Source organism: Leuciscus leuciscus, assembly GCF_965113295.1.
Source record: "Leuciscus leuciscus genome assembly, chromosome: 2".
Classification (NCBI taxonomy): domain Eukaryota; kingdom Metazoa; phylum Chordata; class Actinopteri; order Cypriniformes; family Leuciscidae; genus Leuciscus; species Leuciscus leuciscus.
The window spans coordinates 4,019,058-4,045,817 of NC_138726.1; the positions used below are offsets into that span (position 1 = coordinate 4,019,058).

General features: G+C 38.2%; 1 protein-coding gene across 2 annotated transcripts in view; it reads left to right on the forward strand.

Annotated features, from left to right (window-relative positions):
- The first annotated feature begins 507 nt into the window (after positions 1–507).
- The window catches only part of ankrd11 (ankyrin repeat domain 11), a 157,147-nt gene continuing 130,894 nt past the window's right edge, over positions 508–26,760 (forward strand). For both annotated transcript variants that reach the window (XM_082160878.1, XM_082160879.1), the window contains exon 1: positions 508–917. The gene's annotated coding sequence lies outside the window, so the exon portion shown is untranslated. The remainder of the gene's footprint in view (positions 918–26,760) is intronic.

Sequence of the window (26,760 nt, forward strand, 5' to 3'; positions counted from 1 at the left end):
GGAGCCATTGCGTTATTCTGCTCTGCAAGAAATCGGTGTCACAAGCTTGTGACGTCAAAGCGAAATTAAAACAAAAACACATCTAAGACACATTTACCCAACAACAGTCAATGAAAACAACACGTGCTGTAGCTGATGTGCTCGCAATCCGTCATCGGCAAGTAGTTTATAATACTACAAAACGCACGATTTAGATAGCAGTAAACAGTTGTTTCAGATTCTAAACTAAGACTGGATAAGAACGAATAATTAGCTCTGTTCACTCGTATCTTAAAAACCTAACTCAGTCAACTTTACAACATATTCCCACACAGGTTCTCCATTTTCCTCTCACCCAAATGGAGCTCGCAAAAACATGCCACTGTCTACGCCATTATGGCTCGAGATCGCCAAAGAAAACAACGTGGAGGCTTCCCTCGGAAGAGCCACAATGGCGCCAGTTTCGCCGTTGCAACGGGGACCAAACAGTGACCGCCCATACGCGTCAACCAATCACAGCTCGCGTCTCCGAAGCTCGCGTTCGCTCTTCGTCAGCGCGAGTCGAAACGGTTCGGAAGGAGTCGGACGTTGAGGATTAACTTGAAGCGGAATTTTATTTTTACACCTCAAAATCAAGCCAAATCAGCAAACATACCGTTACTGAGACTTTTTTTTCAAAGGAACGGATGGAGAGTTTATAACCATTTCTCTGACCATTTCATCGGAGCCCTGAGAGGTTTTAATCATCGCATTTTTGAGGAGGTAATCAGTGATTAGCTTTAGCACGCTGGCGCGAGCGCGGACTGAGATGAGCGTCGCGCGCCTCGGATGTTCCCGCATCGGAGATTGCTGAAGTGGAAGGCCTCAAATGGGAAAAACAAGCATCGGGAAGGAATACCAAGTATAATTTTGTAGATGTAGCTCACGTTTTAAAGAAGGTAAGCATTTTTAAATAGCTATGTTTTCGGCTAAAAGCCATTTCGTGTCGGAAAACCGTTTGTACGTCCTCTCAGGCGTCGACTTTCACGGTTAGCCCGCTAACGGATTTAGCCCCGTTGCTAACGGGAGTTTGTTTCCCTCCCCCACCCTGAAGTCGAGGAAATGTTTGCGTATTGCTAAATCTATATCTAATTTGTCAGACTGTGCAAATGTATTCGTTCCTGCGCCTTGTGCAGGTCTAAAATGATGAAGGTTTGTAGTAACTGAAGGCGAGCGTGTGAAGCTGGAGAAATGAAAATAATCCTCGTCATGTTGTCGTTTTCTCTCTGGGAATCGGATACGGTCAGACAGGCTCTGCAGAAATCAGCCACTGGGATGGGCAGATTAATATATGTATGTTTCAAGGGCACATATACGAGGGAATATTATTGCCTATGTGCTGATATGGTTGCAGGGATTATGGAGATACGGTCTGTAATAAAAAATTTGCTTCGGGTTACCAGTGCACCATTCTGACTATAAATATTAGATCACTGCAACACTCAGTTGTGATGATTAGATGTGTTTTTTATGGTATTGACCATATATTGTTGGTGATATGTTTTCAGTTTTGGTTTGGTTTTCAATTCCCTTGTGTTTAAGGGAGGAATTTGACTCTGTCAAGTAAAAAAAAACACCTACTTTTGTAGAATAATAATAGCATTCACGCAAGATCAGTGAAGGCAGATGCAGTGCAACAATCATACTATTTTACTAGGGATGCACGATATATCGGCCAACATATCAGTATATGTTAATTTTTTAATGTTATTGTTATCGGCTCAACAAAAAAATGTGGCCGATATATTAAAGTTGATGATAAATGGATTATTTCCTTCAGCTGAGACACTTCACTTCAATATTCGCCACAAATTGCTTGAAATAGGATTGGAATCACTTTGAAAATGAAAATACAGTAAAGTGCAAGTCTGTCGTATCGGCTACATAAATTTATAATGAGAACATCCTTATAATTGTGTGCTTGGGATATGGATTTTAATGGTGAGACTTTTGTTTTAGTAATCAGGCTCTAGAAATGTATATAAACGATTTATCGGCCAATATATCGGTTATCGGCTTTCAAATATAAAGAATTATCGGTATTGGCTACAATTTTCACATCAATGCATCCCAATGTGTTACCACAGAAAATGCTTTTTCATTGCAAACTTGTTTTATGTAGCTGATCATATTCAATGTTTCTAGCTTTTGCTTCAGGACTTCACTATCTCTTCTATGTGATGTGAGGAAGCCAAGGCTCTGAAAACACATTTCAGGAAAACTGCATGTGGATGTGACTCGTGGACGTGCTTGTTTAGACATTATGTGGTGTGATTGTTTACTTCAGCGAGGAGTTGCACCGAAGCAGAGCCTTGCAATACTTCTTTAAAGGCTGATCTGAAGGATAGAGAGAGAATCTGTGTAAGTTTGTGATGAAGTAAACAGAGCTGGTGTTGGTGCAGTGGAAGAACACTGCGGCGTTGGGGCGTTAGCACACACACACACACACACACTCTCTCTCTCTCTCTCTCTCTCTCTCTTCACATACTCTGCTGCCACTTTACATCCCTCCCTTCCTCACGTTTGTTTAATTCTTCTGAGCTCAACTTTTATGCAGAGTCTTCTTACGCAACCGTGAAACTCTGTTGACTTATGGCACTTGTAGACTGTTTACCAGAAGGTGGTTTAAAAGCACTAATCGGGATTTAGCTGAGGATCCGTGGGTGTTTGTCTGAGGTTGTCGGGCCTGTTTGTCTACCCTTGTGTTATGAGAGTCCTGCTCATTGTTTGGCAGAGAGGGGAAATTGACTTTTGTCTGGGGTGTGGGGTCAGGAATGCTGTTTCAGAAAGCTTTTTCTTTGCATTTATGATGGCAGTCTTACTCAACCGTAATTATTTGCTCTGTCTTTCTCAATGCAGCCTTTTGAGAGCGAATTCTGTGCCGTTGACTCATGGAACATGGTCATCTCCGGTAGTTGCAGATTAAATGCTATTTAATGTATGATGGTGGTGTTATAAAGGTCAGCATATATGGTGTCAAAGCTTTTTTCTGGGTTTGAAACAAATCCATGCTCCGTCACCATGAGAATTGACATATTTCGGTCTGCAGAGACGTGCATTTTTTGACCTAGCGTTCCTCATTGGCGGGCTTTTTTCAGCTTTACTGTTTGCAAACATGAACAGCTCTTTAAAGGTAGGATAGGCAATTTCTGAGAGGCTGGCAATAGCAAGTTAGCTTTTATAAGCATGCGATCCCACTCTCCCTTCATACAAAGCCACGCCGCCTCAAACACATCAACGCACACAGAAGAGTCTGCAAAGTGTCCTGAGAGACGAGAGATGTCTCAAACCACATAACATTACAATAATAATGATCGTAAACAATTTAAAGGTCTGTAATTTGTACCACTTTGACTGCTGCAGATTCATTTCGCCGTTGATAGTGTTGACATAGAAACGTATTGCAAGGATTGGATTTTTGTAGGGCTGGGTAAAAAATATCTTTCTTGATTTTAATCAATTCTCATTTTTACGAACCGATATCGATTCAGTTAGCAGGTCTCAAGAACTGCGACTAAATATTAATTTGCGAGTGATATTCTAGCTGAGATCGCCATTGTCGTCAATATAAATTTACATGTTATGGTTAAAAATTGCATGCCTTTTTCACCTGCACGTTCTGTGATGAGTAGCCCTTCACATCTTTTATGTGGACGTAATAAAATGAGACGACGCGCAGCAAACTTGCATTGGAAAAAAACCTCACTGAGTTTGAGCGAGCGACAAAATACGCACAGGGACATCGAGGATCAGCTTTCCACGTCAGACACGCATGTCAAACCGAAAAATATCTGGCTTTTTCAAAGCCCTCGTCTCTATTGAGCTACAACGCTGATGGCTGAGCCAGAAAGAGAGAAAACGACGGAGACGTCAATGAATGAACATGCAAATACTGTAAAAGTGCAGGAAGGCAGCGTCTATTTCATGGGTAAACCCCTACAGATAAACATGTCAGCTGTGTGGACGCGAACTAATCATTAACAAGTCACGTTTTTAATTGATACTGATATGGATTCTTATTCTCAATGTCTTTTAATCTTTGCTGTTTTCTGTTAGTGTGCCTGAACGTCTCATTATTTGTAGTGAAGCATCCATAATCGCAGTAAGATTTGTACTTAGGCTAACTGTCACCTTTAATATGTTACTTTTAATGTGTTTAGTTGTAGTAAACAATTAACAAACTTTCAGCTTTCAAATTCTGTCAATTTTATCACGAAATACAAGCACACAATAACTGTGAATCGAATCGTGAAATTGATCAATACCCAGCCCTAAGTTTTTGGTCCTGAGACTTCCACAGAAGATGTACATGTTTTAATATTTTGACCACTTCTATTATTGATTGCCATCAGGATGTGAAGAGAGTTTCAACCAGTATAACAAGAAGTGTTTATAAAACAAATGGCTTTTTCTACCTTTAAGGACAAGTTAAGAATGATCCATTAATGTTTTGTAAATGCACGGCTTTTCACGGTTACAAGCTCGAAATAAGAGGGAATGCAACAAGTGTTTTTCCAGGCCTGGAAAAAAATCTCAAATCAAATTTCTGTAATTTATATTTTGAAAAGTATGTCTGCAAAATATCTCTCAGGACGCTATCTTACTGAGGACTGACAAAATCCCGATACATATTACGATACAGAGGTACTGTTACGTATCACAATATAGGTCATTATTGACTTTGAATTTTCTCCTTATCATAATTTAGTGTAACATTTGTTTATTGAATATTGTGTACAGTGCTGGTGCTATGTGTAGTTTTCATTTGAACATTGGGTACAATATTTTGCATAGTTTACTTGCAAATTGTCTAAGGCTAGAAATTGAAGTGTACCCTCTGTAATGAATTCAAAGAAATAGGGATGCGTTTTTTGATTTTTTATAGATATACAGACAAATTTACTGATTCTGATACAGGTTGCTGATTTCCCCCCTTTTATTTGTTGTTTATTTTCTCTATAACTGGACAAACTGGCCTTAAACATTAGAGGAAACTTGAGGAAACCACTGCATTCCGATCCAAACAAAGATGCTTCACACATGTAATATGAGCAGTTGTTTTTGATTTAAATTAGATTGTATGATTTCAAGATTTAAAGCAAGAGCACAATGGACAAAACCTGCACAAAACTAAAACAGCAGACGGATTGAATGAAAAGGCTTTTATTGGTAAGGAACGGTTCCAGTTATGTTTCCACTTGAGCCTCGTACAGTACGGCACGATTACAAACCGTTCTTGGCCTGGATTTCTCAGCACGGATGGAGTGAAACGGTTGAGAGAAGAGAACGGCTTTGCCCGACAGTGGAAAAGGGGCTTTTGTAATATATCCACATAAATGGCATGCAATGCAGTCCAGAATAGAGATCAGCCAAAATAAAATGAAAATCTGATTCATAGCAGGTTGACTGGTGCATCTCTACTTAGAAATGTTCACATTGCTGGTGCAAATTAATGTATCTCTACAATTATGAAAACTGATAATAGACAAGAAGCTTCTCCCGAAAAGCTTAAAACAATATTCAATATCTCCAGCTCATGTGTTCCAGTTAAAACAAGAAAGAAATCCTGTACTATCACAAACCCAGACATTTAATGTGGGACAGAGAATTGTTGATGTTTGTGGACAATTGTAGATGTTTAGATGTATATCTTAGTTCACCTCAACAGTTTGCTGGACAGATTTAGGATCAGCAAATGGCACAAGCATCCACGGGAATGAACACCGGCTTGCTGCATCACACTTTTATTGGAGCAGAATATCGCACTGAAGATCTCTGAATGCTGCTTTCTCAGTGGAGTGTTTGTGTGTGTGTTTTTGCATAGTTGCCAAGTTGGGAATGTTCTGGGCAGAATATTACTGTATTTTCTTAGTGTAAAACTCTGATTGGGAAATTAATATCTGGAAAAACCTGTTATCTGGCATCCTCAATTGTTTACTTCTGGGTTAAGTTGAACCAAGATGTAGCCAATTCTATTATTAATCTATTCAGTTATATTCTGTTCATTTCAGAAACTTGCTAAAAGTTTAATTTAGTTTAATTTGTGAGACACGTTAGTCTTAGTGCGTAACTTACATTTCACAGGTATATTCTTCATCTGTAAATGTGAAGAAAATCATGCAAATATTTCCATTTTGCTGTCAGTATTGGATGAGGATTATGCAAGCGAGTCTCTGCTAAACTTCAGGGAACGTGTGTATGTGCGCCAAAGACCCAGAGCGCAATAGAATATGAGTGAAATAATTCAACTTTTGCTAAAATAGTTGGATATAAAATGTGCCATATGTACAATTTCAAGTGTATTTTTATGATAACTGTAAAGTTTTTCTGTTTTTTGAGGTAGCACTTTATATTTCTATGGCGTCTCTGTCGAAGAGTAATTAGCTGGTGATGTGGATCTTCTTATTGTAGAGTTAAAGAAAGTTATCATGAGCATTGTAATGTTTGAAGCATAACAAATGTCAGTAGACCAGGAAGATTTTGAAATCTTCCTTCACATCAGTTCGTTAATAAATCAGTTCATTCATAAATCCGTAAGATCTTACCTTCATGCTGTGGAAATACAAACCGGAAGACTGAACGCAACGAGCGCGGCGCTGAAAAGGGGCGTGGCTACATGAGGTCTATGATTACATTAACTACATAATGTACTTGATTACATTTGTTTTCACAGCTTTCAATATGAACATTGTTTGTAGGACAACACACAAAAAAGTAAAAAATACAGAGATATAGGCCTATACTGTATATCGGCATTCTGCCAAAAAAATACATAGATGATTTTTTGGCCATATCGCCCAGCCTTAATTCAGATTACCACTACTGCACTTGTACTGCTGAAACAGCTGTATCAATACTCAAATAAGCAGGGGATAGGCCTATGTGATGATATATCGTCCCATTGATGTATTGAACAGCCTTAGTGTTACTGAAAAAAATAGTAAACTAAGAAATATAATTATTTAATCTATTATTGCCACAAATGGAAACCTGATCAGGGCTCGCAAAATTTCAAAATCGCTGGTAGCCCTTCGGGCAGGCACTCTTCAGATTTTGGTAGCCCGAAATGAATTTTACTAGCCCAGATAAAAAGACAATTTTTCAATGTAGAAAATTGGTTAGGAGTCAAAACAATGAATGAAAAACTTTTTTCAAAACACAAAATATCAACAAATATGCATCTGGTTCTAACTGAACTGAAATGTGTGTGACAAGTATGGAACATGAATCAGTCATGTCTGTGGCTCAGCCCCCAATGAGGGTATAAAAAAAAAAAAGGTAACACTTTAGTTTAGGGTCTAATACTCACTCATACTCAGTCAGGGGGGTTCGAGAAAATTTTGATTTCTCTGATCTACATTATGTGCATTTTAAGATGTTTTGAAGGCCCAAAAAAATGGATAACAATAGCTTTAAAACCATGTAAGTGGGCAGCTGATTATTTTTCTCTCCTCATCAGCATCACACTACTATTCTCTTTGTCTTCCCCTCCTAAAGCTGAGCTTTGACTGATATAGGCTTTTCATTTTTGTCTGTCAGTGAAGTAAACATAGGGTCATCTGATAGGTTGATTTATTAATCATTTTCTCAGACGCATTAATTTACTGAAAGCTATAGGAAAGCTAGGTAGCCTAAGTTTATTAAATTCATTCACAGTATGTACACATTCATTATTGATCTTATTCCTAATACAGGGCCGTAGACAGGGCTTTATAATCAAAGAGGTCCTGCATTTAAGGTTATTAGGGGGTTCAACTTTTTTATTTCTCTGATATGTCCATTTCAAGACATTTTAAGGCCAAAAAAGGATAAGAAATAGCTTAAAACAACGTCAGTGGGCAGTAGATTATTTGTCAATACCTGCTCTCACTTCTTATCCATCACTCTTTCTTTTTCTCTCAGTCTCCTCATCTTGCCCTGTCTCTTCCCCTCCTAAAGCTGAACTTTTTTAATTCACTGAAGGCTACAAATGGTATATTAATTCTCAACATGTACACATTCATTATTATTCTTGTGCCCAACATGAAAACGGCTTTGTTAATGCTCTGTTAATGTCCCCTCACAATGACAGCAAACTAATTATTAGTCACTTTACATAGGCCTATTTTCAGTTCAAAATGGCGAAATTCGACAAAAGTATATTCGTTTGTCTGATAATTTTTGTCATTCGTTTCACATTTATGACCTAAAAAAACTGTCAAATATGAAATGTTTAGTTTAGCTACTTACATCTTATCTCGCACTTGACCGTAAACTGAAGCGAGTCGCTCTGCTCAAATTCGCGCTCAGAAGCTTCTGTGTATATAAAGCCCGCCTACTTTGATTTGATTGGTCATCTCAAATATTCTGACATTGACAGACCAATGAGATGAACACACACACACACACACACACACACCCTGTCCTCTGTTTCTGACGTGCGCTCTTGCTTGGAGCCACTGCGGATTGAAGATGAAGAACGCGCTGAATCTGATTATAACAAGACTTAAGCGAACAGTATTTCAGATAGCCCGTCGGGCAGGCCGGTTATACATTTTGGTAGCCCGAATGGAAAACAATATAGCCCCGGGACGTCGGGCAGGCGATTTTGCGAGCCCTGCTGATTGACCTGAAAGAGTCTAGTAATGACTCATGATTGGTTGATGTTGAACTCTTAATGCTGGCATATTTCACCAATAAATGTATGCATTCAGCAGACGCTTTTATCCAAAGCGACTTACAAAAGAACAAAAGCAATTCATCAAGGAGCCGATATTCGTAATATACAAAGCCAGGTTTATTTGACAAATAAGTTAGGAAGCAAGCTAGATGAGGAGAAATGCAGAGAAGAGGGAATAGCGCTGCATCAACTAATCGACAATGAAAAATAAACTTCAATGTTGTGCATGGAAAACCTCATCCAGTCACATAATTTAATAGATTATTTCTATGCAAAAAAAAAACTGAAAAAGAGTGAAGGTCAAAGAGGAAGCTTCTGTGGGAAAACTGCACAATCCAAGTGGCCCAAAACATGAGAATGTACATATTAATTGCTTAAACTCTCTGTCAGGTGCTTTGTGTATTGCTAAATGGGTTTCAGACATGGTTTAAGCATAACTTATGTTTGACAGTTACATCCTTATCTGTAAATGTTACAAACTCTGTATGGCTCATCTTGACAGCATGCGAATCCTCACAGACTTCACTGAACGACTTCGCCGGCACTCGCATGCACATCGAACAGATGGAGTGCAATAGAAAAGAACTGTTGAATCAGACAAGAAGAAAAGAATAGAAAAGAAGCCCAGTTACTGTTGAATGCCAAAATGTTTTTGTTAATTTTTATTGTTGGAGCCCTACTCGCCTAACTTTTAAATCAGAATGAATGTTGATTTAAAGGCCCACTGAAGTGCCTTGGAACGCGCAGCTTTGTTTGATGCGTTGACGTAATCTCCACTGAAACAGGAAGCTAAGGCGGGATGTATTGAATGGCCACGCCCCCTTTTCAATTAGCCAATAGCGTTTAGTTTACCTGACAGACTGACAGCACCATGGAAGCGAATCCGAGTGCTGATGATACGTTGGATTCAATGGTAGAGGATTCATTCATTTCTTTCTTAACCAACGTACAGTTGGAAAACGGAATAAAACTTGAGCGTTTGAGCGACCGAACACACACCTTCAACTAGGGCTGGGCGATAAAACGGTATCGGTATTTATCGACGGTACACCATTGTCGGTAACGATATGAAAAATGTTCGATATGGCGCTCAATATTTTCATTCAAATGCACGCGCGACCACCACAACGTTGCCCAACATCAAATGGCAAGCGCAATGAAAGCGGAACGAAACTGCGTTATTTTGTGTGTCACGGACCGTTTATCAGTTTGGACCATCAATGTCAGTGAGTGCAGCGCGAGCCGATCTTGTTACTACACAGCTCTAAGAGATCCGGTAAAGAAAGCATTTGAATTCGCCACTTAAGTAATAACATCACTGCAAGATCTAGTGAGAAACATTCACACTTCTCCGTTATTAACGGATCAAACAGCGCTGACGTGGAAACCAGGAGAAACATTGTGTGCCATGAATGAACTAGTTATAGGCTTTAAGTCCACAGATCAGCAACATTCATTGTATAGGCTATGGCTTTACTGTAGTAACACTCACTGTAACCATGGAAGTTTGACAGGAATAGTAAAATGCTTTCAAGTACGTCACACATCTTTTTCCAGCACTTTAAAACTCAAATATTATCATATTTAAATGTTATTTGTAATGTGATGACCAAAACATTATTTGTTCATCCTTCAAATACATTACCCCCATTTATAAAACTAAAAGTTTCAAGATGTAGGGAAAACTCTTTTTAAACTTATTTAAAATAATTTCTCTTTTAATAATGATATATTTTTTAAATCAAGGAAATTTCTTTGGCATTTCTTTCTTTTTGTTGTATCGAAAAATTTACCTAACCGTGACACCACTGTGTCGTATCGATCCGTGAATTTTGTGAACCGTTACACCCCTACTTATTACAGATGTTGACCTACCTCAAAGTTTCAAGACCTACCTTGATTCTTCTACGTTTGCACTTTTACATTGCACACATTTTGTAACATTTTAAGTTCAAGAGTTTCTTTAACGCTTACTTTTTTATCTTAATATAAGACATAAAGAAGATATTTTTGTTTACATTTAATTTTTGACTGCTAAAACTAATATCATTTGTTGTTTGCCTTAATAATGTGGGTAAATTTTTTTTTAAAAAGCAGTGGTTTAAATTCAAACTTTTGTACTTGTCTTAAAAAAAAAAGGTTATAAAAAAAGTCAATAATTATCGATACCGAACGATATGAAACATTATATCGTGATAATTTTTTTAGCTATATCGCACAGCCCTACCTTCAACCCATATTGCTCCGTCACGTGTCAGCGGTCGCTCTGGCCAGGTTGTATTTATAGCATAGGGGGCGGAGCTTTAGATTCTAGAGAGCATTTGATTGGACAGAGAAGATGTGATGAGAAGCTGAAGGGAATTTTGTCATTGTTTTGGAACACACCAGCTTATTCATAACCACAATAAAGATAGCCCAAAAATGAAAATTAGCCCATGATTTACTCGCCTTCAAGTCATCCTAGGTGTAGGCTATATGACTTAATGCCAATCTGTATGTTCGTTTGTCCGGAAGCTAGTTATTTGACTTTATAAAGTTTTAAATGTGAATATTTTTCTTACACAAACGCATCACTTCGCTTCAGAAGGCCTTTATTAAACCCCCAGAGCCGTGTGAGTTTGTTTATGATGGATAGATGCACTTTTATCATGGATAGATGCACTTTTATGATGGATAGATGCACTTTTATGATGGATAGATGCACTTTTATGATGGATAGATGCGCTTTTATGATGGATAGATGCACTTTTATGATGGATAGATGCACTTTTATCATGGATAGATGCACTTTTATCATGGATAGATGCACTTTTATGATGGATAGATGCGCTTTTATGATGGATAGATGCACTTTTATGATGGATAGATGCACTTTTATCATGGATAGATGCACTTTTATGATGGATAGATGCGCTTTTATGATGGATAGATGCACTTTTATGATGGATAGATGCACTTTTATGATGGATAGATGCACTTTTATCATGGATAGATGCGCTTTTATGATGGATAGATGCGCTTTTATGATGGATAGATGCACTTTTATGATGGATAGATGCACTTTTATGATGGATAGATGCACTTTTATGATGGATAGATGCACTTTTATGATGGATAGATGCACTTTTATGATGGATAGATGCACTTTTATGATGGATAGATGCACTTTTATCATGGATGGATGCACTTTTATCATGGATAGATGCACTTATGATGGATAGATGCACTTATGATTAGGGGTGCACCGATCCGACTTTTTCAGTCCCGATACCGATACCGATGCCTGGGATTTGTGTATCTGTCGATACCCGATACCGATCCGATACTATTGTTGAATTAATAATAAACTGTATACCTTCCACCTTATACCTTCCTTGAAGAGACTAAAGGCACCAGACTTTACTAACTAAACATAACTAAGACAAAATAAAAGATGTATGTAATGTTGAATTCTTATTTAGGCCTATTTAAAAAACAATTGTGCATTCAAATCTAAAATATAATGTAATCAAACTCTTAAATTAAAATAAATAAAATGTAGCCACAAGAAACAAAACAGTGCATTGGTTGAACATACAATAGTAATCAAACAGTAACCAAACATTGTAAACATGTAAAAAATATAAAGTGCAAAGTCCTGCAAACAGGAATTTAAAATGCAACATAGCAGCTGAACCTGAGAATAAACAAATAAAAAGTTGGTCGAACAACAACAACTTGATCACACATAATAATAACCAAACATTGAACATGTAGTGCAGTGTCACACCACCATCACAAACATGACCTGTGAATGCTCACTTAATCAGCAATGGCAAATTTAAATGTCAGTTTTAATGATCAATATGTTTCATATTTTAAAAAATGAAAACAAAAAGAAGCAGGGTTGTTTTATATTTCGTGTTGTTATAAATATATGCAGTAAAGATGATCAATGTACGTGTTTGCCTGAACCACATTTATGTGGCCATTAATATGTTTAAGATTTTTTTAAATGAAAAGAGGCAGAGTGGTGTTTTATAACATATTTCGTTTTATTGTTGGCTAATACATACATAAAGAGATGACCGGAGTAGCCAGAGCGAGCTGAGTGACGCGATCAAGAACGCTGCTGTTCCATTTGCAGAATAACCGGACTTGCCGCCTCTCGTCCTCGGGAGTTCGTTCTCCTGAGTCAAACTTGTCAAGTCCGAACTACCAAGGACGCAAGTCCGAAGTTTGCGTACTTGGTATTGAGAAACGGCCTCTGGCTCGCTCCATGTTGCTTCTAGCATGCGACACACGTGAAGCTAACGAATGACGTAGGTTCTGCTGCGACGACAAAAAAAAAAAAAAAAAAAAAAAAAACCTGGATCGGCCCGTGGATCTGTTATTTTTTCCGATCCCCGATCCAGCTATTTTGTCAGTATCGCGGCCGATATCCGATCCTAATATCGGATCGGTGCACCCCTACTTATGATGGATAGATGCGCTTTTATGGACTTCAAAACAGAAACAGTGATTCACTGCCATTATAAAGCTTGGAAGAGCCAGGACATTTTTTAATATAACTCCGATTGTATTCGTCTGAAAGAAGAATGTCATATACACCTAGGATGACTTGAGGGTGAGTAAATCATGGGCTAATTTTCATTTTTGGGTGATCTATCCCTTTAAGGCTAACATATTCATACTAAAAGAAGCTAAAAAACTTGTATTTTGATTTCAGGGGGCCTTTAAACTAATCTCCCCACAGTTGGAAAGGCTGGTGCTCGACAGGAGTGGTTCGAGCCGCTGCTCACATGACATTATTGTGTGCTGGTTTCCTTTGGCCTTCCCCTTCCTCATTGCAGAGTGTCAGTCTCTGTAAACAGGAACGCTCACTCTCCTCTCTCACGTTTCACTTCTCTCTTGCGGTGTAAATGTTTTATAGACCCCTCTATACTCCTTGCAGCCAGATGCCATATAAACCTCTTTGAATCTCTCTCTCTGTGCTTTATTGGCATGAGAATTGTTTCAATGTATTGCCAAAGCATTTCAAATTTTTACAGTGAATCATCATATATGTGCATAATTGTTTTTAATCTGGGTTTCTCCCTCCTTTCTGCTTCAAGGTCTTGATTGTGGCTTTTTTTTTTTTTTTGGTTTAGATTCCAGTATTCCCATAATACTTTTGTCTTTTATGAGTTTAATAAAGGAACTGTCTCGTCTTCTCTCCAAACACACACATCTTTAAAGAACGCCAAATATAGGCAAATCCACGGACAACTAACAGGCATTAGGACGAGCGTAAAGAGGGCGCTTGAGACGCGCACAAGTCAGCAATATTCCTGATGATTTATTGGCGTGAAGTTTCGTGCACAATGACAAACAGTAGTGCAACATTCTCGAAAAACAATAAGCAGAGTGGACTGCCATAACATCACTGAAATACATCACTGCAGGATTCAACATGGCTGTGTTTACCATCAGAAATGTCAAGCAAATTTCGCCTACGTAGGCGATTGTAGACCGTAGCCTGAATCTGTATCTGTATGCTTGAGACGGTCTGAATACCGGCAGAATTCACATTTATGTAGTAAAAAGAGACACATTATGCATAAGTATAATTTGCTGTCGTGTGTGTCAGAGCCTGCAGTTGCTGTGTGACACGCGTTCGCTGTGGGCGTATCGTGACGAGCTGAACGCGCTCCGAGAGAAGGCCGTTAAAATCGAGTCCCTATTTTTGTTTTCGACACTTGTGTTGGTTGGTCCGATCGATTGTGCAATCGATTTTCGAACGTAAAGTGACAGCCCTAGCTGCTAGTAGGAGACAATCTCTTTTTTCAACTAATAAATGTTGAAGTTGTGTTTTATTGGTTAATTTTATGAAGTTAGGGCAAAGTATTTCAAATTTTGTAAAAGATTTCTCTCTAATGTCCTTATAGTTGGGGCATCTCTCTCTCTCTCTCTCTCTCTCTCTCTCTCTCTCTCTCCCTCTCCTTCTCTCTCTCTCTCTCTCTCCCTATCCTTCTCTCTCTCTCTCCCTCTCCTTCTCTCTCTCTCTCTCTCTCTCTCTCTCTCTCTCTCTCTCTCTCTCTCTCTCTCTCTCTCTCTCTCCCTCTCCTTCTCTCTCTCCCTCTCTCCCTCTCTCTCTCTCCCTCTCTCCCTCTCTCTCTCTCTCTCTCTCTCTCTCTCTCTCTCTCTCTCTCTCTCTCTCTCTCTCTCTCTCTCCTTCTCTCTCTCCTTCTCTCTCTCTCTCTCTCTCCTTCTCTCTCCTTCTCTCTCTCTCTCTCTCTCTCTCTCTCTCTCTCTCTCTCTCTCTCTCTCTCTCTCTCTCTCTCTCTCTTCTCCCTCTGGAAAAGCACAGATGCACGCAGTGCTGCATGGCATCCACCCACAAACACCTGGGACGGGGCACTTTATGTCGGGGTTTGACTGTTTCTCAGCCTGACGCCTCTTCTCTTGGGCACAGGTTGTGCTTCCACTGCAGTGCGTTTGATAACATTTCTCCCCAACTCTCATACATCAAAGGAGACACTTCTTTCTCCCCTGCTCTCTTCTTTGCCGCATTTCTTCTCTCTGTATATTATCGCTCTGTGGTTTCTTTTGATCTTTCAGTATCAGCTCTTATTGAACCGAGGCTTATCTCTTAAACCTGTGTATAGGCGTGATAGTATGCTCTCAGTCTGCAGTGCTGGCTTCAATATACAACAAAATATTTCCTTTCCTGTAAATGTTAAAAGTAGTAAAAGTGATGTATTTCATATTAAAAGGGCACATTTAAGTTTACAATTGATGTCATAGTTTTTTTTAATAAAATTTCCATGATAAAATATATGTATTTTTCTTTACGGTATTTTCATAGTACAATTTTCATAATTGCTAAAGGTAGGCGTGTTTGTGAAGGGAAAACTTCCAATAATTTTACATTCATAAACAATTATTTCCAGAAAAAAATAACAAACAACAGAGTTGAGGGCACCTTTATGCATTTTTTTAAAAACATATAACCATATAACAACAAACTCACAGAAATCTTATCATTAGAGACTATTAACAACTATCATGAACAAATCAAATACTGGAATGTGTGTAACCAAACAGTTGATGGGCCCAATTTACTTTCATAGTATGGAAAAAATACGATTGAAATCATTGAGGCTCATCAACTGTTTGATTACCCATATTCTTCAAAATATCATCTTTCTGTTCAGCAGAAGAAAGAAGTTCATACAGGTTTGGAACAACTTTGTAATTTTTTTCAATTTTTTCCCCTTTAACCTAATTTATACTTATGTTTTATTCACTTGAAATAGGTAAAACATGCTTTGTATCTTAGGGGTGAATCAGTTACCAGTTTGATCATGAACCATGATAAAATTCCCAGAGGTTTGTATTACCATTTCATGTAATACAAATCGCTGTAATTTTTCAAATTGCTGTAATCAGATACGGTTTTAATTAAAATAATTATCATATAAACCATATTTGATTACAGCGATTTGAAAAACACATGGTAAATAAATGGGTGACTGTCCAGCATTACGCAACGTTAGCAACCGTCTCAGGCGGGCGCAGAATGCAGCGAAAGTTTCAGTTTGAGTGCGAACATGGGGGAAAGCTGTGAGAGGTTTTACAAGAGTGCTAGGAGGAAATTATATGAATGTATGAAAGAATTATATGAATATATCTCTGAAAGGGACTAACTCTGTCTTCAGAACAGTTTCAATGACATTTTCTTTTCATCTTTCGTCCGTATAATGCGTAATAAAGTAGTGTTTATAAGCGCAGTGCTGGTTTGTTTGTTTCTGCTTTTCCATAAGCGCCATCTACTGTCAGGGAGTGGATTTTCAGATTTTCATTCAGCCTGTATGCCGTTTTTGTCAGACCAAAAATCAGACCAAATTTGTTGCAGTGTTGTATATTTTAACCAGTTGATGGAAAATAAACGGTTGATGGAAAATAACCGGTTGATGGAAAAATAACCGGTTGATGGGAAAATAACCGGTTGATGGAAAATAACCGGTTGATGGAAAATAACCGGTTGATGGAAAATAACCGGTTGATGGAAAATAAGCTAAGGTGTCTAGAATTATTTGTGGATCAGATGAAATAGGTATGATCATTTATCATCCCTTGAAATGTAAGGTTTATCATTTTATAAAACTTTTCAAAGCTTTATTTTAACATGTTGTACCTATTAGTAGATAAACTATTGATAGACTAGAGGCGATATTAGAAAATAGTGTTTAGTTTTATTGATAAAACAATCTTTTCTCACCCGTCTGATATTGATATAGAGCCATTTCTCATGGCTATGAGCGTGATATTGCTCATATAAATATTCAAGTATATGATGCAGCTTTCATTCTTCAGGTCAATCATATATTCATTAGAGGAAAAAATCAGTTTGAATAAGAACAGCGATATCTTTGTCATCGTATCCTTTTAATGGTTAAAGTGACCACACTTTATTTGTACCTTTTTACTTTTATTTATTTTTATTTATCCATTTACCTTTTTGATAAGTGAGATCTCTGATTGTAGTCCTTGAAAACCAAAGTAGTGCCTAAAGTCCTGGAATTTAATTTAACAGGATCTGTACGAACCCTGTAATATTATTACAGTGATCTAAATGCTCACAATCATATGACATTTTCATACCGTTTCATCTTTCAAGAATTTCACTGTTTTTCACTGTTTCAAGAATTTCAGTTTATAGCCTGTTGATCAAGTGAAATTCAGCTGTTTATGCATGCTGATGCTGAGTGTGTGGCAGATGTGAGGAGGGTCGGGAACACGGGAAGAGATTGGGCAGCATGAGAGCAGTTTTGATTGGATGTGCTGAAGGCTGAGTAATACACAATCCGTATATGCGGCACAGGCCATGTTAGCTTAATGTTCACCAACACATATTTGTCTTACCTGTTATATGTGACCCAGGACCACAAAACCAGTCATAAGGGTCACTTTTTTAAAATTAAAGCTGCCGTCAGCAAGTCTGGCAGATTGGGTCGATTAGCCAAAATGTTTAATGTTTACAACTCTCATGCCCCTCCCCACTACCAGCGAGCACCCTCCCATCGAGGTCGTGCTCGTCAGTGTGTCACTGTGCGTGTGTACCTGATTTTCTGTGAACGCGTCCGTCTCTTCAGCATCTATCAACACCATGGACTCGGAGGTAGGCTGCCCTGGCTAATCTATCCATAGATAGCAATAACCGAGGAATTGGAAGCTTGTTAGTAGATTTTCTCTCCGCCATCACGCTTCATGCAATCTCCAGGCGAACTTCAGGTGTGGCGTGTGCATGTGATATTAACGTGCGCGAGTGAGGGGGGATCTGTGGCGTGTGCACGACCTGTGATTGACAGTCAGATCTCACACCCCCCTGCGCTGATTGGACCAGATGAAGCGGGAGCGCTGGATTTTTGCAAAACAAATAACACGCTCCAGGTGGAGTTAGAAGCTCGGGTTTTTTTCTAAAACCACCTTATTTATGTTGTTCTGTCGGATTATAGTGTCGATTACACTGAATATGATCAAAAAAATGTTGCCGACGGCAGCTTTAAGATGTATAGACCTATATAATTTGAAAACTGAATAAATAAGCTTTCCATTGATGTATGGTTTGTTAGGATAGGACAATATTTGGCAACAATTAAAAAATCTGGAATCTGAGGGTGCAAACAAATCAAACTATTGAGAAAATCGCCTTTAAAGTTGTCAAAATGAAGTCCTCAATTTTGCTGCATCCACTCACAAATTTTTTTTTGGGATATATGTACGGTAGGAAATTTACAAAATATGTTCATGGAACACGATCTTTACTTTTTAAATTTTTTTGCAAAAAAGAAAAATCGATTGAATTTTGACCCATACAATGTATTGTTGGCTATTGCTACAAATACACCCGTGCGGCTTATGACTGGTTTTGTGATACAGAGTCACATATCACATAGTAACATATTGATCCTGATATTTTTTTTTTTAAATGGTTGTATCTGTTGACAATATCCTGCCTCAATTGCATTTTGTGTTTCCGGATTCAGCCACGACCTTAATGTCCTGCTGCGCCACCTCTCGAACACATCACAGGACAGCGAATTTCATTGACGAGCGCTGCTTTCAGGATCACATTTGCTCAGGTTTACACGGGGCCGTTCTCTAAACTGAAGAGCACTTCCTACGGCCTGCCGCTCGGCTCTTGTGATGTTTGGGGGTGGGAAAGCGTGGCACGGCTGAATCTCAATGACTGGGCCCTTTAGCACCACTGTCCTTTTGATGGGGCAGCTGCAGCCATTCAATCGGCCTATTTACATTGAAATGTGGGGACAGGAAGGGGAGGGGAGGGGAGGGGGGGTCTGAGGCCTGTGCGTGACTGAAAAGCATACCTAACCAAAGACCAAAGAGAGGAGGTCCACTGCAGGGCTCTGACACCTCTTTGTTTTCGGCTGCCCTGGTGCCCATCGCACAAAGGCTTTAAGCACCCCTACTTTGACCATTGCGCTCATTTCCACTACTCAGCTTTTTACATTTCTTTCACACTGAGTGTCTGTCTGTCTGTCTGTCTGTCGGCACCTTTGAAATGGTCATTAAAAGTAAAAATTTCTATTAAAGAAATTTAGGCTGCACGATTATGACAAAAATCATAATTGTCGATTAATCACTTGAATTAAAGTGATCATTAATTACGATTATTACAATTTACATTGGTGTTTTGAACAGCTTTATACCATTGTTTGAAGCGACTGCATGCCATATTAATATACGAATATAAACAAGCTGAAAACACTCTTACTCCTTTTCTATAGCATTTTTTTTTTCATCTTTGGACGATTATGTAATTGTGGCATCCGTAATTGAATTCATGATTAGAAAAACGATTAATTGTGCAGCCCTAGTAGTTGTTTATGCGTGTTCATCCAAACCTTTATGCCTTTTTTTTTTTAAACTATAACTCAAAAGAATTTTGAAGAATATTTATGCATCCATGAATGTCAAGCTCAAAAAAGACAAAATGACACAAATGACTCAAAAATAGTCTAAACAGTGCTGTATTACGGGTCTTTTAAAGCTATACGATGTTGTGTGAGGAACAGATTAAAATAGTAATTTTTCAGTATAAATCTTTCTCTCTGACAAAGCTATGAAACGTGATGCATCACACCGGGTTTAATACCATTGATGGCAAAGCTCAATTGCTGCTTTTGTGTCGTAATGTGATGAACTGCATAGAAAATGCAGGTAGGAGAATGGATTCGAGTGTTGCAGCAGAAGGCATATATCAGTCTATATCGATCTTAATTTTGGCCTTTTCCTCACAGAAAGCTTTCATATGGCTTCACAAGTCATGGAATATAGTGCATGTGTAATGAGGTCTATTTATGTTTCCTCTATGGTGTTTTTCAGTCCCTTTTTGGATCTTTGCGTCCGTTGTCACTATAAACTGCATGAAGATTCTTATATTCTCATTTAAAAAAATTCACGTTCATTCCATTATGAATTCCAAATATTTAAATAATGGTAAATTATACAGTGTGTCTTATTTGGAGTGAAAAATGTTTAATAATCTGTATTTATCAACCCCAAATGAGGTGATTGTTTCAATTCTATGTAGCATGTGAATGAAGTCTTTATAAAAAAAATTAAAAAAAATTTTTTTGGTTTAAGTTCTAAGTAGGCTAAGTGAGTGTTTTTCCACGGCTCTCTGAGTGGACAGGTTTGGTAAGGTTGTCTTTCTAAACCCTGAGGGCTTTTCTCTTTCCCCTTTTGTGCTGGGTTGCTGAAGTCAATCGCAGATTGTTTTGAACCCAAATACTTGTGACTTCCTGGTGCAACAGCACACAAAACCAGTTTGTGGTTGCATGGGAGTGTTTTTCAATAGCAGCACACACTGCTGTGCCCATCTGGCATCGTAACAGCCTTTGGGTGAGCTTCAGATTTAAACACCCCGTCTCAGCCTGATGCTGCTATTTACACTGCGTTTTACATTTAAAGGAATAGTTCACCCCGGGAATTAACTGTGAAGAAAATGTGATGGTGTTTTCCTTTTGCCATGAAATACAGAAGCAGCCATATAGTAGAATGTCAAGGATGTTCTTTTCATATTGCAAAATTGTCAAGATCCAAAAAGTGCCAAAGCATCTTAAGACACAATCACACCAGGTTTGTCGTCATTGGTCAATCTTGTTTGAATTGGCAATGTCGTTCATTGTCAGTGTCGAATTTACCCAGAATTGTGAATGAGAGTTGAGAGCTTTTAGCGTTCAAGTTTTTTGGATTTTGCTTGCACAAAGCTATCGAATTGCTTTAAAAGATTTTAATGAATGGGAAAAATATTAAGCTCTGTTTGAACTGCTTAACCCTCTGAATGCATACTATACCCCTTCAGGGTTTCACACAGTATTTTGGGGTCCATGCCCCCCCCTCTGGGTGAAAATTGTGTACATTTTAAAGTTAAATGTGTCAATCTGGTGCACTTTGAAAGTTCAAAACTAAAAGCTCTAACCAATGTTCAGATGCAAATTGAACAAAGAAAAAAAGTTGAATTGACTTTACGTTCAAATTGGTGTTTTAGGAAGCCAAATAATTTAGAATATAATAGTAATAATTTTATATTATTCCTGTGACAGTAAAAATGAATGCACTGTAAAGTTTTATAAGTATATCTTACTTTAGGGAAATTACAACACTTGTCCTAATTTTCTGCACTTGCAAGAGATACTCTTCAGCTTTCATTTTGGCGGAAAACCACAGTTTCTGTGAAAACCGGTTTACAAACGAGTCTTATTACAAATCCAGTGAAATGCTGAGATTATCTTCCCACAATAATGTTAGAAATAATGCAAATGTGAATATAATGCGTAACTGGTTTCATGCTATATGTTGCCAAATGCACGCTAAACTCACAGCGCATACAGAGATAGAGTTCACTGCATTCATTCACTGTAAAACACCAGATCACGAGCTGATCGCGTGAGCAAAGTCCGCACTTCACTTTGAATCACGCAGCGCAAACAGACTACATGCTATTTAATTAAATCACTGTCTTTTGCGATTTGATAAGGGCACAAAGCCATCCCGCGCTTTTGCTTTTAGTTCGCTTGACTTGTTTTGCCAAAGCAATGGCGCACAACACAACATTAAAGACCTGTTATGTTATTATGAGAAGTTTAATTATGTTTTCGGGTCCATTATGAAACTCTGGCGGGACAGATTATTTAATGTATGTGAAACGCTGCCTTTTGTTATGTTTTTAATAGTGATGTAGCCTAGATGTTATTTGCATGTTGTAGTGATTTTTCAGAAAGGCGATTGAATGAGTTGGTGAAAGCTAATTCTAATTCTCCCCGTTTCCATCTACTAAGTGCTGATTACAGAAGCTTTTGAAGTGTCGTAGCTGCTGGGAGAAGCAGATTTTTGTCAGCAAGCCCTATAGTGTGTGTGTGTGTGTGTACCGCTACCACTGTCGAATGCACTGCCCATAATAGAATCCACGTGTTTTTCCAGTGCCAAACTCCCACATCGCTCTGTAGCTTTTAATAGAAGCACACTTGTCTTCTGTGTGTGAAGCAGAGATTATTTTCATCGTGCATAGGCTTTCATTTTAGCTCACCAACTGCTTTTGTGGTTTTCAGTGGAGTTGCAAAAGATTCTTTAATGTAAAAATCAGTTATTTATGTACTGACATTTACTAAATTGCAATTTGCATGGCGCACCACAGGACTTAACCCAGTTTGCACGGTTCACTGATAAGGACAGAATAATTATAATTTGGGAGCTTCCCCAGTACTTTCCATCCATGTCTCTATACGGCTTTAATTTGTTGCACTTTTACCTGACAGTTTGAGTTGCTTGACTAAAATCGAAAGCTATTTAAAGCAACAACCGTTTCGTGATGAATATTTTACATTATGAATAATTCAGTTGTGCGTAGGGGAATATTTTTGTTGGGTAGAGTGGTTTCTCTGCAGGGTTCGGACCAGAACGGCTCGTGTTCATGTGCTTTCTCTAGTCCGGCACAGCAGGGTTCATCTCTGTCGTTATCAGTGGCACGTTAATATCATTTTCACAGAGGTCACGCAGAGTTTCATGTTACCAAGATTGCAGTAGTTAATACCAACACCATTGAAATTCATAATTCTCAAATGCAATTTTTGTACCATGCTGTTAAATGTGCTAATAATTAGGGTTGTCACAATATATCGTGTCAAAATATATCGCAATGCAACACTGTATAGTGGATAGTTCACCAAAAATTCACGTTTTCAGAGTTTTAGTGTCAGTACTACATTAAACTACGATATATAATGTTGAATATAATGTATAATAAAGCAATGGGGGAATATTTGTGGGTCCTAATGTCTGATGTTACCAGTATAAAGTGTCCTACATTATATTAAATATATCTAGTCAGTGACAGTTTAACCATATTCATCTAAAATAATTCTGTATTTTCAGCTTCAGAATCATGAATATTGTTATTCTGGTGTCTCTATTGTCCTGTGCTTTGGGTTTCCAGCACAAGTCCAAGCCTATTCATTTACACACACAATGTAATACCAAATTTAGCATTTTAATCAACAGGTAATTTTTTTGTTAACTTTTATCATATGTCTTAGAGTATCGCAATAATATCGTATCGTGAGTTCAGTATCGAATCGTGACACAAGGGTATCGTTACACCCCTACTAATAATGTAATATTATAAACATTTACAATGTATTTTGCAAGTAATTATTCAACAAGTCTGTAAAAAGTACAAAAGTTAGAGCTGGTACTGTTTTTTCTTTTTCTTTTTTCTTTCATGTGTTTTGCTTAATATTAGGAACATAATAGACATCAGCAGGTATTTTAGACTGAATTTACACGTTTACTTTAAGATTTTTGCGATGCCGGCTCAACATCGTGATGGACGATGTCATCGTCTATTGGCCCAACCCTAGTGCCGTGCTGGCTATAACATGTACTAAGTTCATTAGTATATTTGAGGCAGCACTTTGACTTTTATGCGCTGCTGGCTATTACACACATCCGATCGCCCACTGATTAAACTTGTCAATACATTTAAGGAATTGTACAGGAATACTCAACTCGTTACTGATAGCTGGGAATGGAAGATCCTGTAGTCAGAAAACATGGACAGAATGATCCCTTCTGGTGGAAAACGGACAAATAAACATCTACACAATATCGACTTCTGTCTTTTAGAAAAATCTTTTCTTAGTGAGGATGTGGGTTTTGAAATTATCTTTGTCTCTCATGCACCTTGAAAGCTGCCAGATTTGCCAAGTTTTTTTTGTTTTTTGTTGCCAAGTTCTGTTTTTCAGCAAACGTGACTGTGTAGTTCTGCCTCTTTCATATGTAGAAAATATTTGGCCAACTTCATTTCATCAGGAGACATGTCCATTTCAATGGAGAAAAAAAATCCAACTACATTCTCTCATGCCACTATGTTCTGTCTTTCTTTAAAGCTCTCTGTCGAATTGAACATGTTCTCATTTGAATTTTAGTGGCTGTATGAGTTGATGTGCCCCAGGGTCACATTGATGATTACATATGCATGAATTCAGGAGAAATTACTCTTTCCTCTGCAGGGTGGAATTGTCAGCCAGTGCGATGACCGCTCTGAGAAGTGTACGACTTTATATTTAATTTGGATTTTTCTGTCTAGGACATTTTTAGTCTTCCAGAACGCTCTAGCATAATACAACCTTGCTGATTCTGTTTGTTTTGTGAGAGACAATAATGAAATGTGAACAGTGTAAATAATGAAACTTGCCATAATGATTTTCACATGCGTAATGTTCATTTACATTTCATGATGGCATCCCTTTTTGACCTCCTTTTTTTTGTCTTGGGTCCCTTACCAATACAAACGGATGCCTGCTAGCTCAGTGCTTTTTTGTGTGTGTGTGTGTGTGTGTGTTGCCTGTAGAAGGTTTGGTGAAAATCATTATGAAGAAGTCTGCATGTGTTAACAGCCCACTCAAACATGGCTTATTTATGTCCATGAGGAGCGCTTTGGATTGGTCTGTGTAGAACAGGGATCCTTGTCTGTTTATCCCCACTCAGTCTATTATTTTTGGATCAAGATTGAACGATTGAGCCATCAATTCGCGTTATTTAATGGACTGTTTGGGTGCATGTAAAGCACAGCTACTGAGAAACTAGCATTACAAATGATTTAGTCAGGCAGAAATGTATTAGTGGTCCATACAGGGCTCTAGAGTGCGACCAATTTGGTCGCACATGCGACCAAATTTTGTAAGGGTGCGACTAAAATTTTTCCTAGGTCGCACCGGTGCACCTAACGTCCTCGCATCCGCTGCCTCTCCACGAACTAAGTGTTTGTTCTCCTTTGACGGAACTCACACACTCATGGGAACTCACACTCTTCTCTCACGCTTAATGAGTGATGACGGAGGACAGAATTAAACATTCAAACGTAGCCTGGTTACACTTAAGGTCTGTGATATTAGTCTGATTTTATTTTAGATTTCGGCTTCCAAAGATTATAAAAAATAATATATTGAGGTAAAACCATTAAAAACTATAGCCGCATTCTATCTAGCGCAACTTCTTCCCTTCGCAGCATTACACTGTCATTTCTCCCTAAAACTCAAACCTAACGACAGAATCAGCACGATCGGTGATTGTTGTAAAATGCAGTCTAGCTACTGTTGCTAACTTGCGAGACGCGTTAAATAATTAAAAGAGCTATTAAAAGCACAAAATCTGCGCAAGAGATGTTGTTCGCAAGGCGGCACGCGCTCCGAAACCGAGACAAGCAAATTATAGCCTACTTTGGGTTTAATGTGCGTGTCTAAACGATCAAATGTACACAAAAGTATGTCAAAATGACCGGCTTGGAGATTCAATAAAAACAGTTTATGTCTTAAATGGACGTAGTTATGGAAATAGTTGGGAGAATATGGTGCATCAGATCAATAGCAGATCTGCACTCGGTCTTAAAGGGGCCGCAGTCTAATAAACATGCGGACGATTGCGCCATTACTGCGAATCAAACAACAAGAGAAAAATCACTACAAAGCTCTTGAAAGAATAACTTCAGCTTTATTAAGCATTAATCTATTTATGAAAAATTATGCAGTGTTATTTTACATTTGATTACTTGATTAGATTTCTTTTTAGACTAATATATATATATATATGTGTGTGTGTGTGTGTGTGTGTGTGTGTGTGTGTGTGTGTGTGTGTATATATATATATATATATATATATATATATTAGGGCTGGGATAAACGATTATTTTTTAAACGATTAACCTAGCGATTATTTTTTCGATGCATCGATTAATCTAACGATTAATTTTTTCAGACCGATTCGATTTCGATTCGATTATCGATTATCTCCCCATTAATTGACTACTAACAATTTATACATGTTGATTTACATATCTGAATGAAAAAACATGAATTCCTTAACATTGCAATATGTTTATTGCTCTTAAAATGACAAAATAAAAGACTATACAAGTGCAAAGTAATGCATTCTTAGTCAGTGATAGCATTCAATAAAACCTTAAAGCCTTGAAAACACATAGCTTACTGAAACAAGCTTACTGAACACATAGGGCCTAGCTTACTGAAAAAAAGTTCTTTCAGATGAAAATAACAACAACTTGATGACTAGCATTCAATAAAAAAATAAAAAAGGTCACCCAAAATACTTGTTTAGAGCAACTGAAAGAATACAGTAACCAATGTAAACTTGAGGGCTTTAAGCTAATACAGAGAGTGCTTTTCCAACAAAAAAAATAAATAAAAATTAACAGTGGGAGCCAGCAGCCTGTCATGGAGAAAAAAAAAATCTCCGAATGCTCCACGTGAAACTTTGGTGTTCCGCCCTGTTTCTATCGTGTCTAATGATTTTGGTTAATATGCACGAGGGAGAGAGAGAGCAAGACAGCGCTCGTGTAGTTTGAAGACTGTGAGTGCGCGAGCGCGCGTGAAACTTTGGTGTTTCGCCCTTTTTCTATCGTGTTTAATGATTTTGATTAATATGCACGAGGGAGAGAGAGAGCAAGCAGCGCTCGTGTTGTTTGAAGACTGTGAGTGCGCGCGCGCGGCCGGGGCTCTCTCTCGAACGCGCCCCAGCAG